Source organism: Capricornis sumatraensis, chromosome 3 (assembly GCF_032405125.1).
Source record: "Capricornis sumatraensis isolate serow.1 chromosome 3, serow.2, whole genome shotgun sequence".
Lineage (NCBI taxonomy): Eukaryota > Metazoa > Chordata > Mammalia > Artiodactyla > Bovidae > Capricornis > Capricornis sumatraensis.
The window spans coordinates 175,449,048-175,467,530 of record NC_091071.1 but is presented as its reverse complement, the minus strand read 5'-3'; the positions used below and the strand labels follow the sequence as shown (position 1 = coordinate 175,467,530).

Genomic DNA, 18,483 nt, shown 5'->3' with positions numbered 1-18,483 from the left:
GGGACGACAGAGGATGAGATGGCTGGATGGCATCACCAACTCGATGGACATGAGTTTGGTTAGACTCCGGGAGATGGTGATGGACAGGGAGGCCTAGGGTGCTGCAATTCATGGGGTTGCAGAGTCGGACACAACTGAGCGACTGAACTGAACTGAACTGAACTCATACTCCAGCCAAGAGGTTGTCCACAGCCCACTCTAAAGATGGGCAGACTGAGGCAGGGGTTGGAGATTGCTGTATAGGGCTGAGCCCTGACCTCTGGACTAAGCAAGGTACATCCGTCCCTGAGCCTTTAAAAAGATAGTAGCCTTCAGGCTGAAAGGCCACCTGGGCCATTGCTATTATTAATGACAATAACAACAACAGACACTCACTGGGCCAACGACATGCCAGGCCCCCTGCCAAGACCCTCTTTCAGGCCCGAGGGCACAAGAAGTCATCACACTGGTATTCCCAGTGTACAGGTGAGGCCCCAGAGGTATGCGGAGGTTGCACAGCTGGTCAGTGGCCGAACCAGCACCTGTGTGATGCTTGACTGACTCCAAGCCCAGACTCTCGGCCCACACCCACACCCTCCTGAGGAGAGGAAGCAGGTCTGGCGAGGGTGAAGTCAGTTCCTGTTACCCTAGAAAGACTGCCGAGGAGGCAGCTTCTGGGGTCAAGGGGAGGAAGTGCCCAGTGGCTCCCGGGACCCAGGTGGCCCAGGCCGGGCAAGCAGGCCCGGCTTCCACCCACCGCCGAGGGCCACCCTGACGTGGCTGCTGCCCCACCCCAGTCCCTCAATCAAGGCTGGTTCCTGGGAGGGTGAGTCATTCAGCCCACGGCCCGCTTGAGTCAAGGCTGAGACCGCCACACCCCAAGAGGGGAAGGGACTGTGGAAGCCTGACCCAGGAAGGAGACCCCGAGAAAGCTTGAGCCCCCTCCTGGCTCACCTGGGCCCAGCTACTCAGGGAGGAAGGCTCAGAGGGACTGTCCATGGCCCTGGTGGGCTAGCGTCTTCCCAGGGGACCCTGCACTGGGCGGTCTCGATGCACAGGGACAGACGTGCTGGCAGCGGCGTTTGAGGCCCGTGACATCGTTGTAGGGGAGGTATGCCCAGGCACTTACCTGCTGCATGACCTTAAACCAATGATGTACTCCTCTCAGCCTTGGTTTCCAGAAAAAAACAAATGGCATCCTAGAACCTGGGCAGCTAGAAGGTGTTCACTCAATGAACCCTTTCTTTGATTCATTCACTCGTGGTAAACTCTGCCTTCCCACATCAGGGTTTCATTAAGCATTTGTTAAACGGATGAGTGGGTGAATGAGTGAATGTTGGCAGTAGGAAGGCATTAAAGGTTTGTGAGAAAGAATGGCCTCCGCACGGGTTTCTGTAGATCACAAGGCCCAGTGACGTGGGGAGAGACTGGGAAGCGAGGGTGGGTGGAGAGAGGCCCACAGAAATGGTCCAGACACATTCCACTGAGGCTGCCACGGGGACCCTGCAGATGGATCGAGTGCCTGGAACTGAGGCAGGCACATTACATCCTCACTACTCTGCAGGGAGGTCGGCATTATTTATCCCTCCCTTTTTAATATATATATATTGGCTGTGTTGGGTCTGAGTGGCAGCACACAGGATCTTCGATCTTCCTCGCAGCATGCAGGATCTTTAGTGTGTCATGCCAACTCTTAGTTGCAGCGTGTAGGATCTAGCTCCCTGACCAGGGATGGAGCCTCCCTCTGCATTGGGAGCGTGAAGCCTTAGCCACTAAACCACCAGGGGTTTGTAAATCAAAAGGGGCTTGTTAAAAAAACACACACACACACACCTTTTTTACAGATGGAAAAACTAAAGCTCAGAGAGATGAAGCCACATCGCCGAGCAAGCAGGTAACAGAGACAGAATTTAAAACCCATGCCCTAGACCGATCAGGGCCAGTGCCAGCAGGACGGAGAGCAGAACCTGGAAGTCCGACAGCTGAAGCCAGGGGATGCCGGCTCCCCTTGACTGTGAGGACCACTGTGCTGGGAGCTCTGGCTGCTGGGTGCCCATGACCGAGCGATTCTGACGCTCTGCTTCTGTCTGATGCTTCCCACACCCCAAGGCTCCGGCTGTAGCCACTGCAGGTCAGCCCGGCAGCAGCTCCCTAACACGCTCCTCTTCCAGCCCCGGCCTCAGTTTCCCCATGTCCCGCTGCCTCTCTCACACAGGGCCGCTCACACTGGTACAGTCCTTGGTAGGTTTCTCAGGGCAGGCGGGCTCTGGCTTCTGCCGAGCCCCTCAGCTCTCCGCTTCCTGGCGGGCCTGAGTCTCCCCCTCACGGGCAACTCCTCCACCTACAAGGTCACTGCCGGGGGCCTAAGGTGCCGGGGCCGGGAAGGCCTCCGGGATGAGGACAGAGCAGGAGGTCTGAGGCTCTCGGCCATGCCTGCCCCCACCCAGCCCAGCCCTGCAGGGATTCAAAGACCACAAAAACAAAAGCCACAGCCTTCCTGTGCTTTCTGATTTTTCTTAATCCTCACAGCTGCCCGAAGAGGCAGGTGCTCAAAAACCACCTGCTTTATTATTTTTTAATATTTATTTTAAATTAATAATTTAATTAATTAATTAATAATATTTATTTAAATAATAATTTAAATAAATAAATAAATACTTAAAATAACCCCGGGTCTCAGTTGTAGCACATAGGACCTTTAGTTTCGGCCCGTGGGATCTAGTCCCCTGACCCAGAGATGGAACCCCGGCCCCCTGCACTTGGGAGCATGGTCATAACCACTGGACCACGAGGAAAGCCCTCCCAACCACCTGCTTCTTTGCACCACAAGGAAACTGAGGTTCAGAAAGGGATACTAATTCACCCAAGGTCACACAGTTAATGGCGCGGAACAGGCATCTGAACCCAGGCTTGCCACTCCGGAGCCAAGGACCCGGACTCTGGAGCATGGGCGGCCAGGCCTGTGGGCCCAGCAGGTCGGGTCGGTGAAGTAACAATAACAACAGCAACGGCAGCCAGTGCTGATACAGGACCAACCGTGTGCAGACCCGGCTGCAATGGCTTCACTCGTATCCCCTCATTTACTCCTCATCTTTCAGAGGAGGCAACCAAGACACAGAGGTTAAGCAGCAGGTCCAAGGTCAGGCTGACGGTAAGTGAGATACAGAGGATCCGAACCCCTGAACTTGGATCGAGACGCTGCCCTCTTGCTCCACTGTACTATCCACTCCCGTGCTCTTGCCTGGAGAATTCCAGGGACAGAGGAGCCCGGTGGGCTGCAGTCCATGGGGTTGCAAAGACTCAGACACGACTGAGCGACTAGCGCACTCGCTCACAGTAAACAGCCGTTGCTCAGTAAATACCTTTGGAGAAATGAATAAACCCAGCCGCTTGCCTCCCCTCTGCCGGCCTGATGCCTCCTCCTCCTCTCGTCCTTCCCCACCTCTCACACACTCCTTCCCCCTTCCCAGCCCACCCTTCCTTCTCCTCTGCCTGTGATCTCTGCACTCCTCCTCCGGTTTGGTCATGCTCTTCCCTCTCAGGAACCTGAATCTCTCTGTCCCTCCCCTTTCCCTCCCGTCTCACCCTTGTCTCCTCCTGGTCTCCATCATTTTGTGCACATGCAGCCCCTGGTCTCTGCCCCTCCCTACTTCTCTGGAAGCCTTCCAGACCCTTCTCTGGAAACCTGCCTGGCTCAGTTTATTTTTTATTTATTCTTTAATTTTTTGACCATGCCACCTGGCATGTGGGATCTTAGTTCCCCAGCCTGGGACTGAACCTGAGCCCCCTTGCAGTGGGATCACAGCATCTCAACCACTGAATCACCAGGGAAGTCCCCCTGGCTCGGCTTAAAAATGCTTTACCTTCTTCCCACACACGCAGCAGCTGGGAGGTGCCCGGGGCTGACGGGGGACACGGGGAACTCTCGCCACTTCTCCCTTCCCCCAGCCAGGACCGCAGTCATAGCTGCACAGCGCTCTACAGTTGGCACAGGCACTGTCTCAATCACCACGGCAGCTCTGAGGTTGGATTATTATCAGCCTTCTTCCAGATAAGAAAACTGAGGCTCGGAGAGGTTAAGGGACAAGCCCAAGGTCATACCAGGGAAAGGGCGGTGCCAAGGTTTCCCTCTAGTTCAGGGCTCTTCTACGGCACCCACCCCTGCTGCTCTCAAGGCAGGCTGACCCCAGCGTCACCCAGCCCCCAGCGGCCTCCCCATAGCAGCCCCTGGTTCCGGCCGCCACCAAGCATCTTCCCGAGGTCCCGCTCCAATCCTGCCCTGTCTGGCCTGGACACCTGCCTGCAGGTAAAGGACATTCCTGGACACAGTAGTAGGCGGCAGCCAGGAAGGAGGTGACTTGCCCAAGGTCACACAGAGAGCCAGAGCCAGCCTGGAGTCCAGGCCAGGTACATTCTGGGGTCACCTTCAGGCCCTACAGGTGTGTGGCCTGCAGCCAGCTGGCTCCGGCTCCCCTCCCCCTTGGAGTGCCCGTCTCCCCCTGCGAAAGGGTGTGGCGGGCTCCCAGGCGGGATGGGCCAGGCCGGAAGCCTGCCGACAGCTCCCGGGTTTCTTGGCAACTGTCACTGCACCGCCTCCCCCTCCCTTATCTCCACATCGAGGTAACAATAATAATTGCCGTGTCGTGAGTGCAGCTCTCTGTACTTTTCAAAAGCCCTCTTCATCTGCTCATGCCTGGGAGTCTCAGCGGAACTGGAGCAGGAGATAAGGCAGTCACTAGGATCCTCCACTCCCAGAAGGGTAAACTGAGGCTCAGAGAGGTTAAACAACCGTCTGGAAGTCACCCAGCAAGGCAGGAGCAGCTGGGGAGCTAGAACCAGGGTACCCCCAGTCCAGGGCCCCAGGTGCTGCACTGGGCGGGGCGGGGGTGCATTTTAGGGGGGAATCCACACACTGCAAAAACTCAGGTCAGACCCAGAGTGACTGGGGAAACGGGGAAGGCAGAGGACAGGGGACCAGATGCTGCCCTGGTCGCTTCCCACCTGTTAACCAGCTGGAGAGCTGGGTCAGGGGCAGGGGGTCCTGTCTTTTTCTTTGATCTATAAAATGAGAGAGCATGTAGCCACCTCCTAAACCACGGATTAGAGTAAGCCCAGCAGAAGTGGTGGTATTATTATTATTATTATTATTATTATTATTGTTAGACACTGTCCCAGACAGCCCCGCCCTTCTGGGTATCAGAGAGGGGCTGGGGCATCCCATGAAGAGGACTTGGCCCTTTGGCCATCCAGCAAGAACTGCCCCAAATGGAGCTCCCCGCACCCCCCACGGTGGGCCTGGCTCCTGCAGACTCGCCCAGCCTCATCCTCACACACCCCCACTTTCTGCCCTCACCTGGCTGGGCTGCAGGCAGCTTTTAAAGAGAAGCCACGCTGCTTCCCACCGCCGAGCCTCTGCACAGGCTTTGCCCTTTGCCGGGAGCTCCTTTTTCCTTCTTTTCCTCCTGATAAACTATCCATGCTTTAAAATTCAGCTGATGATACAGGTGAACCTGTTTGTAGGTTCAGGGCAGGAGTAGAAACACAGATGCAGAGAACGGACACTGGTGGACACACGTGTCCCACCTGGGGGGGGGGCATGTACGTGCCACCACGTGTAACATGCCTGGCTAGTGGGGAGCTGTGGGAGGAAACAGGGAGCTCAACCGGTGCTGCGATGACCTGGGGGTGGGGGTGTGGTTTGTGAAGGGCGGGAGGGAGGTTCAAGAGGGATATATATACATGCCTCATTGAGGCTGTTGTACAGCAGAAACACAACATCGCAAAGCAACTATACGCCAATACAAGATAATAATAATAAACGGAAAAAAATAATTCAAGGGGAAATTTGGTGATCAGAACAGGTGACACATGACCACCCAGACAGGAGGCCTGCGACGGGGAGCCAAGCAGGGGCTGGACAGCACGCACAGAGGCCGGGAAACTGGACTTGGGGGGGCGGAAGAGGGGCTCAGCCAGCCAAGAACACACGGCCAAGATGGATTTGTTGGGGTGGGCCTAAGGAGCCCAGGACAGCCCATTGCTGGTGACCAGAGGTCAGGGTTCCCTGGGTATCCCTGGTACCCATGAGACCAGCTGCTTCTACCAGCCTGGCGACACATGTGGGGAAAGGTGCAGACCTCACCGTGAGGAGAGCTGCAGAGGGCTCCTCCTGAAGACCCTCAGACCTCTGAGACAGGGCCCTCAGGAGGGGGCCTGCCCCTCCACAGGCGGCCTGTTCCCCCAGTCACAGAATCAGGTCTGAGGGACTCTAATCTCCCGAAACCAGAGATTAGAGGCCACCCTGGAACTGCTCCCGCCCCCGGGGGCCACAGAGGCCCATTGTCTGCAGAGCTCAACCATCCGGCACTGCTTGCCCCTGGCCCTGCCAAAGGTGCAGGGAAGGTGGCCAGGGGCAGCCGTGGGCGAGTTTCTGAGAGGCTGGCCCACTCCTCCGGAAGCCCCTGAGGGGACAGAGTGGGGACACAGATGTGGCTGCTCCTGGATCACCTTTCCCCAGGCACCTCTGACCTCAGCCCCAGGCACCTCTGACCTCAGCCGGGACTCAGGAGGGCGCCTCGAGGGCAAGGGGAATGGTGCGGCGTGGGGAGCCCAGCGCTTTGATGCCCGGTAATCCTGACAACAAACCCGGATCGAGGCTGGTATCGTCACACCGTGTCACAGGCAAGGAAGTACAGGCTCGGGAGGCTGACAGATGGGCTGGGGTCTCACAGCCACCGGGGGCGGGAGGAGAGGACCTGAGGCTCCAGGCAGGGCCCTAGGGGAGCAGGAAGGAGGCACACGGGGCCCCCACCCCGGCTCCGAGCTGGCTGACCGCCAAGACACCCGGATCCCGGAGCTGCGCCAGGCGGCGGCCTCCTGAGCAAACAACAGGTTGGCAGCCCCGAGAGGAGGTCACGGGATGGGCCCCACGCGGGGGCACAGCACCCGGGAGCAAGGCCTCCCATCCGCCAGCTGCCCGCCAGCGCCTTCCCAGCCCAGGTGGCCCGAGGCCCGCAGCGGCCCAAAGCCTGGCCCTCCGCCTGCGCAGGACTGGTTCCTCCCTCGAGCCACGGGGCCTCCTCCTGCTCCAGAATAATATCTGCTCCTCCTGCCCGGCGCTTTACAGTCTACAGACTTCCTTTGCTCCCGACCCTCTCGACAGCCTCACAAGGAGCCGGAGGCAGGGAAAACTACCTCAATTCTACACGGAAGCGGGGCAGAGGCGATGACTTGCCCGAGGTGTCACCCCTGAAGCCCCACCCAGCTGCCCGCCTCCTTGCCCACATGGGCACGGGACAGCTGAGTGGGGGCCCCCCTCAGTTCCCAGGGGAAGGGTGCACAGGGCCCTTTCCAGCGCCCGCACCTGCCTCCCTCTGTGTCCTTGCCCAGCCTCTGCTGCCCAGGGGGGTTGCCCACATCTCCAGGCGTCCCTTCGCCTGCTCGCTCCGTCACCCCCCCACCCCCTCATGTGCTCTACATTCTGGTGACTAGTCACTCCCTTGGGACTCCCATCCAGACACCCGCTCTGGGCCAGACAATGGTGCCGGGCCTCCCCCACCTCAAAGCGAAGCCCGGAGACACTGCCCAGAGCTCTTCTCTGCCCTGTGGCCTCCCTGCTCAGACGCTGCACCCTGCAGAGGGGAGGCCCTGTAAACCCAACCCTCTCCCTGCTAGCCAATGGGTTTTGCTGCCTCATGGGCTCCAGGCCGCTGGTGGGTGGAAGCTGAGTATACAGTAGGTATCAATACATTATAAATAAGCTCCTGGCAGAGAGCATCACCTCAGAGGTGTGGGCTCTGGAGCCAGACTGCCTGGGTTTGTATCCTAGCTCTGGCACTTAACAGCTTGTTTCGGGGGGCTTCCCTGGTCGTCCAGGAGCCAGAACTCCATGCTCCCAAGGCAGGGGGGCCCGGTTTGATCCCTGATTGGGGAACTGGATCTCACATGTTGCAACAAAGACCTGGTGCAGCCAAATAAATAAAACAGCAACAGCTATGGGACTTGAGCAAGTTATTGAACCTCTCTGAGCCTCAGTTTCCTCATCTATAATATGGGGATAACAGCAGTGTCTGCCTTCAAGCATTGACATGAGGGCTACCCGAGTTCATACGTGTAAAGTACGTAGACATTCACCACAAGCACCTTCTGACCTTCCCTTCTCTCTTCCTTTTTTCCCTTCCTCTGTGGGCTGCTGCGGACTGAGACAGGGCTTCCGGGTCCGGAGACGGGAGACTAGGGCCCAACGTGAGAACTAGTGCAGTGGGTGGAGCCACGTAAGGTAGCGAGCGCCTGTCGAGCAAAGGCAGGCAGGGGTGAAGGGGAAGATTCCAAAGTACGGGAGCCAGAGGAGTAAGGCGGGCACAGGGCTTCACTAGAGGGCTGCCAGGCGCCTGCCACGCGTGGAATCGAGTCCTCGTGACTCTCCAGCCTGTGGTCAAGGGCAGAGGCAGCGGATACATTCTTTCAAGGGAATGGACTTCCCTGGGTCTCCTGGGGCACATGGATTGCCTGCCTCTCCCATTAAAGATGAAAATGTGCACACTCTGGCCCAGTCACTCCACTTCTAGGCATTTATCCTCCAGAAACGCTTACCAAAAAATAGACACAAAATGACGCGGACAGAGACCATTCACTGCCGCAGGGTTTGCCGTGGCTGAAATCTGGAAGCTGGTTAAACACACACGGCACGCGCAGGCCACGGAAGACCATGCGGCGATGACAAAGGCGGTCTCGAGTCCTGACGGTAAAGGGGGTTTGAGGCCTGTTGTCAAGTGAAAAGCGCAAGTAGCACCACTGAAATCTCCCTTGAAAAATGTTCAGTTGCAGGTAAAAGCTCACATGGGTTATCTCTGGGAAACAGGATGGCCAGGGGCTTTCTGTCGTCTACAGGATACATTTTTCTGCACCGTTTGAATTTTTACAGTGAGCACGTATTATTTTTGCCATCAGAAAAAAAAAAAAAAAACAGATTAAAAACACTGAGCCTCACGTGTCAGCCCACTGAGAATCTGACTCTTTTTCCGCACTCAGCCTGAGAAGGAGATATTCCTCACTCCAGGGAGAGGCTAACCCCGAGGGACGTTAAATACCACGATGGCCAAGGTCACCCCTGGCAGGAGTGACAGAGCTGGGCTGTAGCCCTCGTTCTGGCTGACTCTGAAGCTCACGCTCTTCCCCCCACACCAGGCAGGGAGGAGGGAAGGCAGGAGAGAAGCTGCCCAGGATGTTCCCTGGGACTGAGCTGTCAGGTCAGGAAAGTATGGCCAGCCGGGGTCAGCCTGTGTGGGGACCAGGCTGTCTGCCTCATTTGCAAATGCAAATAAATGCGGGCTCTGCTGCTGGAGTCAGGTCCCTGCCCTGAGCTGCCCCAGGCTAGCAGGCTGGCAGGCACCCCACCCCACCCCTGGAACCACTCCCCAAGGCCTCAGCATCACCAGGCCAGTGTGCACGCACTGGGGCTCTAAATAACTTTCCAAGTCAATCAAGATGTTTCTGGAAGAATCTGGGGTCGAAGGTCCCTTGCCGCCTTCTTGAGCTCCTAGAGAGGAGATGCCTAGAGAGAAGGCAGGTGCATGCTCCTGATTCTACATAGACAGTGGATAGACCTACAAGTCAGATGGACTTGAGTTCAAGTCCTGACTAGGTCACGCTCTAGCTGTGTGGCCCGGGGCGAGTTGCTTTGCCTCTCTGAGCCTCAGCTGTAAAACGGTGTTGATAAATACCCTATGAAGGGCTGGCTGCCGGGAGAATTCAGTGAGATAGCGCCTGTGAAAGTACTCCCTAAACTAGAAGCCGCCTTTCACGTGCCAGAATGATGGGTTACGACCCTGCGTGTGGTGGGGGAGGGGGCCATGTGCACGTCTGTGAACATGCGGAGGGTGCAAATTGCCCTGCCCCGCCCCATCAGCAAGCAGGTGGGCCGCATGGCTGCCACCTTTGCTGGGAGCTGGCACAGGCCTCCCTGCAGCGCTGCCTGGTGGTGTGACAGGGTGTGTGCGGTGAGGACGTGGGTGGGAGGCCTGGCAGGAATGTGAAACGTGGGCGGGAGAGAAAGCGCTCGTGTCTGGGGCGTGTGTGGGCTGCAGGCGTGCGTTTGTACCGATCACGCCATCCACCTGCCGAAAGGCACCTCGTGGCTTCCCGCCATGTGCAGGGTGGAGATTCGATTGCCTCACGTGGCCCATGAGGCCCTGAGCATCTGTCCCCCCTCCCGGCCTCTGCACACACTCGGCGTGCGTACTAAGCCATTTCAGTCGTGTCCAACTCTTTGCAACTCCATGGACTGTAGCCCACCAGCCTCCCCTGTCCTTGGGATTCTCCAGGCAAGAATACTGGAGTGGGTTGCCTTGCCCTCCTCCAGGGGAATCTTCCTGACCCAGCGATGGAGCCCACGTCTCTTATGTCCCCTGCACTGGCAGGTGGGTTCTTTACCACTAGGGCCACCTGGGAAGCCCCCTTGCACACACCATATACCCTCCACCTGTTCCACCCTGCCTGGCTCCTCCCCGCCCCCACACCTACAGGCTACGCTCTTATCCAGTCTTTCTGGAGCCCCCTCCCCAGGCTGGGTCGGCCTGCCCCCACCCTGACCAACTTTCTCAGAAGCCTGTCCCCGGCTGTTCAGATCTGTCAGTCTGGTTTGCACTTGTCACAGTGTGATTATCAGACACTCCCAGCCTCTCCCACCAGAAACCGAGCCCGGACCGGATCTGTCTGGGGGCCCGGCGCGCCGTCGATGCCGGACGCTGGTCTGCCACTTGAATGAATGTGTACATAATTGTGTGCTCGCAATGAAGCTGCAGGGACTGAAGTCAAATCTAGGCATGTACACAGGGAATATGTGTGTGTTCGGGGGTGGGGTGGCGTCTCAAGAGAACCTCTGGCCCACGGGAGGCCAGATCTGAGACTTCTGGCCGGGGCACTCTGACTGGTGCTCAGGCCCATGTGGGCTGCAGTGAGAGAGAAAGCCTGCCCAAGTTCTTCTGCAAATCCCTCCTGAAACAGTCCAGCCCAGGGTCTCTGGACCCGACCCTCAACACTTCTGGGTGGTGGCCAAGCTGGCCTCCTACCTGTGCCCTTCTGCCCACACCCTTCACCTCCCCCGAGGCCGGATCCCAGCCTCTCCTTGCATGGCTGCCCACAGTGCCCACAGTGGCCCCTCCCCGCCTGCCTTGTGAGCAGCAGTTCTTGATCTGAGAGGAGACGGGCCTCCCACCCCCGCTGCCGGCTCAGCCACCTTACCCCCGGCTGCCAGGAAATGATCTGGAATGTTCCAGATCTGGGGAGAGGAAGGAATCTTATTTCTGCCTCAGGGCCTGGACACATACTCTGCCCTCTGCCTGGAGTGCCCTTCCCAGTCAACCCCTTCCCATTCAAGCCTTGCGAGGCCCTCCCTGATATCCTGAGCAGAGGCGGGTGCCTCCCCGCCCTGCCCCTCACTGCCCCCTGCCCAATTATTTGTCTAGCAGCGTGTCTCCCGCCCTGGAAGGCGACCTGTGTGACACTGGGTCTATGAGGTTCGCTGCCGTAGCCCTGGTTCTGAGATGTTGCATGACACATGCTTGGGACTTGATAAGTATCTGCTCAATGAACAAGTGGCTAGTGGGCACCTTGAAAGGTGAGGTGAATACTGTTCCTGTTTACAGGTGTGGAAATTGAGGTTCAGCGAGGTTAAGCCTCTAGCCCAAGGTCACACAGCAGACTGGGTCCAGATTAAGAACTATCTGACTCCACTAGAACCCCAGCACATGAGAGGGCTTTGTAGCTGACCTTCCCATTGTACAGACAGGAAAGAGAGCCTCAGAGAGCGAGAGAACTGATTCTTCAGGTCACCACGGCTTCCCCTGGTCTGACAGAGCTGCACTCTTAGGCTGGGCTGGGCTCTAAAGCACCTCCTCCCCCCTCTCCCTCACCCCGAGACCGGGACACGAACAACCCCTCTGCACACAGGAAGAAACCATGGCTCAGCCAGGGAGGCACTGCCCAAGGTCACCCCAGCCAGGACTCGGTGCAGACCTGGCTGGCTGCAAAGCCAGCATTCTCAGGGTCAGTGTCAAGGTCAGAGCCCAGGGCTGAGCATGTGCTCACGTGTGGGCAGGTCTCGCTTCCCGGCAGGTGGTGAACTTCCAAAGAGCAGAGTCCACACCCTGAGTGATTCTGCCCCCACTGCCAGGGCCAGCTAGCTTGTGGGGGCAACTCGGCAGTGACCGTGATTGCTGGCATCTTGACCTTGGCACGCTGTATCTCACTCAACCCCCACAATGATCCTCAGGGCAGGTGCTTTTATTGTCTTTATTTCACAAGACCTGGAGAAGTTATCCTCTGCTGTCCACAGCCCAGGACTCACAGCAGAGCACAGGTGGCTTCCGCCATGGGGAGGGCAGTGGATGATGGGCGGCCCCCTGATGGCTTGGGGGTTGAGACCCTCTGGGGTGCCCAGAGGAAGTCCCAACAGGGCTGGCAGGGACACAACCCTGTGGCGGCCTTGCCCACCTTCTGCCACCAGCTCCAGTTCAGTCCTGTACCCAGCACATGCCACCAAACACTTTTCTCCTTCTTGTTGTTGACCTGCCTCTTATTGGAACATCCTCTTGGCAGTGGCCCTCCCTCCCCTACCACGCACACGACACACTGCCTCTCGACCCACTTCTGGGTCGCCTCCTCCAGGAAGCCTTCCCCGATGCCCAGGTGTGGGGGAGGAGGGCGTCTCTGAGCTATCGAAAGTCCCCACATCTGCCCCGTCAACACGTATCACTCCTCCCCACCTTCAGAGCTGTTTCCTTATTCTCTGCCCTGCCCTTGAACTCCACGAGGACCGTGGCCTTGTCTGTCACTTCCATCACCTCAGGGTCCAGCACAGGGCTGGGTTGGCCCTTAGAGAGTATCCCCACATTAAATATTTGTTGAATTAATTTGCTAAATGAATGACTGACTGTCTTGGGAGAGACCCTGAGCAGAGGAAAGCCTTTGTGAGATTTGGGGATATCAAAAAGGTCTCCTCCTTAATCACTTCTCAAATGAGCCACCTCCACAGTGCTGAAAATTCGAGCATTAAAAATTTTAATGAGTCTCTCTTTGGTTTAACGAGTCTTTTCTCTCAAAATGCAAATGCTCACAGAGAGGAAAAACATCCACTGAGCCCACACAATGAACTTATTTCATTCTAAGTCCTCCATTGGGGCAAGCAGCCTGGTTCTTACTGTCATGGACAATCTGAGGTTCAGAGAAGCAGAGTAGTTTAGACAAGGCCACACAGCAAGGAAGAAAAGCTGAAGTTGGTATCTCAACTCGGATCTGCCTGAGAACAGAAGCCCTATCTTTCCATGCACCTCCCGAACAAAAGGACTGAGCCTGAGCATCGCTGGGATATAGCGGCAAGCAGGGCCAGCCAGACTGGGAACCTTGGCTGGGGGATCCCTGCCCAGAGCCGTGGTGGCAGCTGTGGGCACAGGAAGCAGCGACTAGCCCCCGTTCTGTGCTCTGTGAGCTGCCCACCAGGGGCTTGCCCACCAGGTACATAATAGATGAGGAGACCCAGCAGGCTGGGCCCACCTGGCATTTCAGAGCCACTAATGAGGCCAGCCTCGTGCTTCCTGCAGCAGCGCACAGGCCCCTGGGAGCTTCTGGCTCAGAGATTATACAAAGGAGCCCCCTGAGGACGGGGGCCGCCCAGTCAAGCCCCCACTCCACAGCCGCCAGGACAGCTGCGGCTAAACGTATGGGCTCAGACTGACTGGGCTGCCAGTCCGGGCTCACCACTGTGCCCCGGGGCCAGCCAGGTCCCCTCCTGGAGCCTCAGTTTCCTCATCTGTAAAATGGGACACGCACAGTAACAGTTTCTACAGTGTAAAGCCGGTGTGAGGACACAATGAAATAATTCAAACGAAGTTCTCAGCCCAGGGCCTGGGACCCAGAAAATGCTTCATATATGGGAGCAGATGGTACTGTGACTGCCATGGGATCTCAGGAACCAGATGGGCCTTCCTGGGGGGCACACACGAGGCTGGGCAGTGACCCCTGTTTTGGAAGTCCTCGGGATCATCTGACTCTCCGTCTCCCCTCCTCACCCCATAACCAGGGTTTCTCTCATTTCTGTGGCTTCCATGTTTCTGGCCTACGTGCTTCCTTGGCAGGAGGAAAAGCTGGACTCCATCCAGCCTTTGCCAGCTGTGTGACTTTGGGCCAGTCTTCAACATCCTCAGTCTTGGCTTTGACCTTCAAAATGGGACACTAAGGCCAACTTTCAGGACTGTCACCATGACTCAATGAGACCACCAGAGCAAAATGCCCAGCGCACACGGGCACTTAGTCTTCGCCAGGTCCTGCCTCTTCCTCCAGGGTCCAGCTTGAAGGTTAAAGCTGACTCCCCTCTTCCCAGGGTATTTCTGGAACCATCCTTCCCTGTTCAGCCCTGCTTAGCCATCTCCCCTCCCCCACCATCTGAAAGTGCAAAGTGAAAAAGTGCAAGTCGCTCAGTCGTGTCCAACTCTTTGCAACCCATAGACTATACAGTCCATGGAATTCTCCAGGCCAGAATACTGGAGTGGGTAGCCTTTCCCTTCTCCAGGGGAATCTTTCCAACCCAAGGATAGAACCCAGGTCTCCTGCATTGCAGGCGGATTCTTTAACAGCTGAGCCACCAGGGAAGCCCAAGAATACTGCAGTGGGAAGCCTGTCCCTTCTCCAGTGGATCTTCCCAACCCAGGAATCGAACTGGAGTCTCCTGCACGGCAGGGGTATTCTTTACCAACTGAGCTATCAGAGAAGCCTCCATATTTAATGTCCACTACAGCTGCAGAGCCAGATTAATCCACCACTCTGGCTGGATGTCAGAGCCACTACACTGCCTCCTAATCCTCCCACTGGGCGTCATTCCTCCAACATTTGCACACTCGTGTGTTCCTCCACTGCAGATTGCTAACGAGGGGCAGAGGGTAGGGGAATCCAGCCATGATCACACCTGGCCTCTACCAGTCTTCACTGCTCATTTGATCCACGCTCCTAACTGTTAACCTTAAAAAAAAAAAAAAAATAGGTGGTGAAAACCTCGCCTCCTCCAGGAAGCCCTCCTAGCCTACTTGGCAAGTTTTCACCTGTTCCACTCTCTGGACACATTCAGTTCAATCATTCATTAAGTGTTTACTGTGTTCAGGTAGCTGGGCAGGACTGTGGAGGACAGAGATATGAGAATAGTACAGTCCAGCTTTTAGGGGATTCATGTTGAAAACTGGGCCTAAGTCAAAAGTAACTCAAGCAACGTCTGTTTTCAAGGACCTCAGAGCCTGTCTTGAGGCACAGTGTTATATGTGGTCACCTCACTGAAGGATCCAAGTCAGCGAATACTGTTGAGCAGCAAGTGGGCTCAGAGAGGGGAAGCAACCTGCTCAAGGTCTCACCACTAGCATGTGGCGGAGGCAGATTCAAACCCATGTCTGTCAGACTCCAAAGGCTGTGCTTTTCCCACTGCCCCAGGGGGGAGCACTAGCATCTGCTCTATAAGCACGTAAGCAGCAGAAAGGCCTTCAAGGAGAGAGAGGGGGTGTGCGGATCAGGAAGGAAACACTCAACAAACAGTGATAAAGGTGAGCTGGGGACTTCTCTGGTGGTCCAGCGGCTAAAACTCTGCACTCCCAATGCAGGGGGTGAAGGTTCGATCACTGGATGCCACTGGATGCCACAGCTAGGAGTTCGCATGCTGCAGCTAAAAGTGAGGTCGCTCAGTCGTGTCTGACTCTGTGACCCCATGGGCTGTAGCCCACCAGGCTCCTCCGTCCCCGGAATTTTCCAGGCAAGAGTACTGGAGTGGGTTGTCATTTCCTTCTCCAGGGGATCTTCCCGACCCAGGGATCGAACTCGGGTCTCCTGCATTGCAGGCAGACGCTTTACCATCTGAGCCACCAGACAGGCACCCAAATAAATATATATTTTAAAGGAGGCCTTGTGGAAATGCGAGAGGAAGGCAGGTCAAGAAGAGGGTACAATGTGACCAAAAGCCTGGAGGTGGTGCTCACGGGGGCCATATTCTCATTAATAAGAAACACAAGGCATAAGAGAAATGGGTCCCAGGCTGGAAGCTGAGTTGGAGACAGGCCTTGAATGCCAGGAAATCACAATTAATAGTCAAAATGACTGCCCGTTTACAGAGCACAAACTCTATGCCCAGGCACAGGCTGGAGGTGAAGCAGCTGGCTTGGTGATGGGGGAAGGGAGGGCCTGGGGGCTAGCACCATGGACAGCGGCTCCAGCAAGGCCAGGGTCGGGCAAGGCATCGTGGATGATGGGTAAGTCCTGATCCTCCCAGAATCCTACTTCGTAAATGTGTCAACCGAGGCCCAAAGAGGGGAAGGGACTTGCCCAGGGTCACACAGTGGTTAGTTACTCTCACTCCTAGACCGTCATCTCTGACTCTTCATTCAGGCCTCCCTGGAATGAGCTTTCTGAGTCACTCCTCTGTCTCCAAATCTTCCAAGTGCATCTATCAGATCTGCCCTTTGGCCTGGAGGTCCTAGGGGCAGAGTGAGTGATACTCTGGGTTCCGCACAGAGCCTGGAAGATGGAGATTCAAATCCCAGCTGCCACCGACTAGCTGCGTGAACTCAGGGAAGTCGCTTGTCCCCTCTGCACATTGCTCTCATCTGTAGTTAAGGCCAACAGTCCCGACTCAGAGATACAGTAAAGATCGTGTGAGAGGATGCAGGTCAAGCACCGAACAGGACCTGGTGTACAGCAGGTGCTTGACAAACGGCAGTTGTTGGGACACTATTACTAAACTCCTTGAAGGAACAGGCATTTTCCTCACCTCCACCTGTCTCTCTCCCCACCTTGTCCCTGCTCTGGGCTTGGCATATGGCCTTGCACATGGTGAAGGCTCCAACTGACTTTGCACATAGGAGAAGCCCAGCAGCAGGAGAGAAAATCCAGAGAGGGAAAGTAACTGACTCTAGGTGGCACAGAGACTGTCAAAAGAAAATGAAAGGGCAGGCCCTGAAGCTTAGCCTGGGCACCCCGTGCCTCCCACCCAGGTGTGGCTCCCTAGGGGGGCTCTGGCAGCAGGTAAGGTGATGGTGCCTGATGGGAGAGATCCAGCAGCTGGGGGGCACTGCAGGGCCGGGGGACCCCTGGAAGCCCTCAGCAGGGGCAGAAAGCAGGAGCCAGAGCAGCTGGGGGCTCTCCTGCTGGAGCTGAAGCGGCGTCCTGGGGGGCCAGGAGGCACCCACCTGCGGGGGCACTGGGCGGGGGGCTGTGAATCCCGAGGTGTGGCTGCACCCCCACCTCCTGCTCACAGTGTAGGGGAAGCTGCAGACGCGCCCTCCTCCAGAGAGAGGCAGCCTCAGACACAGGAAATGGGTTGGAGGAGGGGGTCCCGAAGGCTCTGTATGGAGTGGGAGAGGGGAGAGCGTTTGAGGATCAGTGGGAAGGTTAAAGGCACCCCCGGCCCAGCCAGGAGCCACCATGAGATGGGAGGCATAGAGAAAAGGAAGGAAACCCTTTCACTGAGGGCCTACACTATACCAGGCCCCGCTTTGACCTTTTTTTTTTTTTTGGTACAACTTTACACTCTATTAAATAGGCATGTTAATCCGCATTTCACAGATGAGAACACTGAGGTTCAGAGAGACGAGTGACTTGGTGACAGCTGCACAGGCAGCAGCAGGTTGAGATTTAACCTGATTTGTCTTACTTCAAGGCTGAGCTCTAGAAAGAACTGTGGGGGAAAATACATGGGGCAGAGCTGTTGAAGGCTGGCAGAGGATGAGGGGAGGGTTGTTGGGGCCTGGTCTGGTATCAGAGGGGTTGGTGATGGCTTGGGAGGGCTTCCCAGGTGTCTCAGGGGTAAATCCAGGTTAAGTGGCTCAAGGAAATCCAGTTGCCAATGCAGGAGACGGAGGTTCAATCCCTGGGTCGGGAAGACCCCTTGGAGAAGGAAATGGCAACATGATCCAGTATCATTGCCTGGGAAATCCCATGGACAGAGAAGCCTGGCGGGCTCCAGTCCCTGGGGTCACAAAGAGTCAGACATGATTTAGTGATTAACAACAACAAATGGCTTGGGAGTGTCCGTAAATCTCAGCCAAGCAGCCCAGTACTGAGGGCCCTCAGTACTCACCATGCACTCCGGCGAGGGGCGAAGGACTTGTCCACCCTGAAACACAACAAGAGCGGCGGCAGGTGAGGGGCAGCCCCGTCTTACCAGGCCTTGCCCAGCACGTCAGGCCAACCCCTACCCCAACTCCTACCCACATGGTCCCAGCACCTCACAGGGGCCTGGCGGAGGCATTGATGCTCTGAGACCGCCCGCCATAGGTTGTAGGGGCCTTAATGTCACATTAGGGACGTGGGGTGTGGGGTGAGGAGGAAGGGAGGCAGAGCCAGGGGGAGACAAGCCCCCAGGGTTCAGGGGCCACCCTCAGCCTTTGTCTCCCCTCAGTCCCTCCAGACCCAGCATCAGGGAGGGTATACAGGCAGTGCCCCTCCCTGGGGCCCCCCACCACCCTCCAAGGGCAC

General features: G+C 56.8%; 1 protein-coding gene across 1 annotated transcript in view; it reads right to left on the bottom strand.

Annotated features, from left to right (window-relative positions):
* RAP1GAP (RAP1 GTPase activating protein) overlaps positions 1-18,106 on the bottom strand; it is a 50,283-nt gene extending 32,177 nt beyond the window's left edge. The window contains exon 1 of the mRNA XM_068967097.1: positions 18,086-18,106. The gene's annotated coding sequence lies outside the window, so the exon portion shown is untranslated. The remainder of the gene's footprint in view (positions 1-18,085) is intronic.
* Between the last annotated feature and the right edge of the window lie 377 nt (positions 18,107-18,483).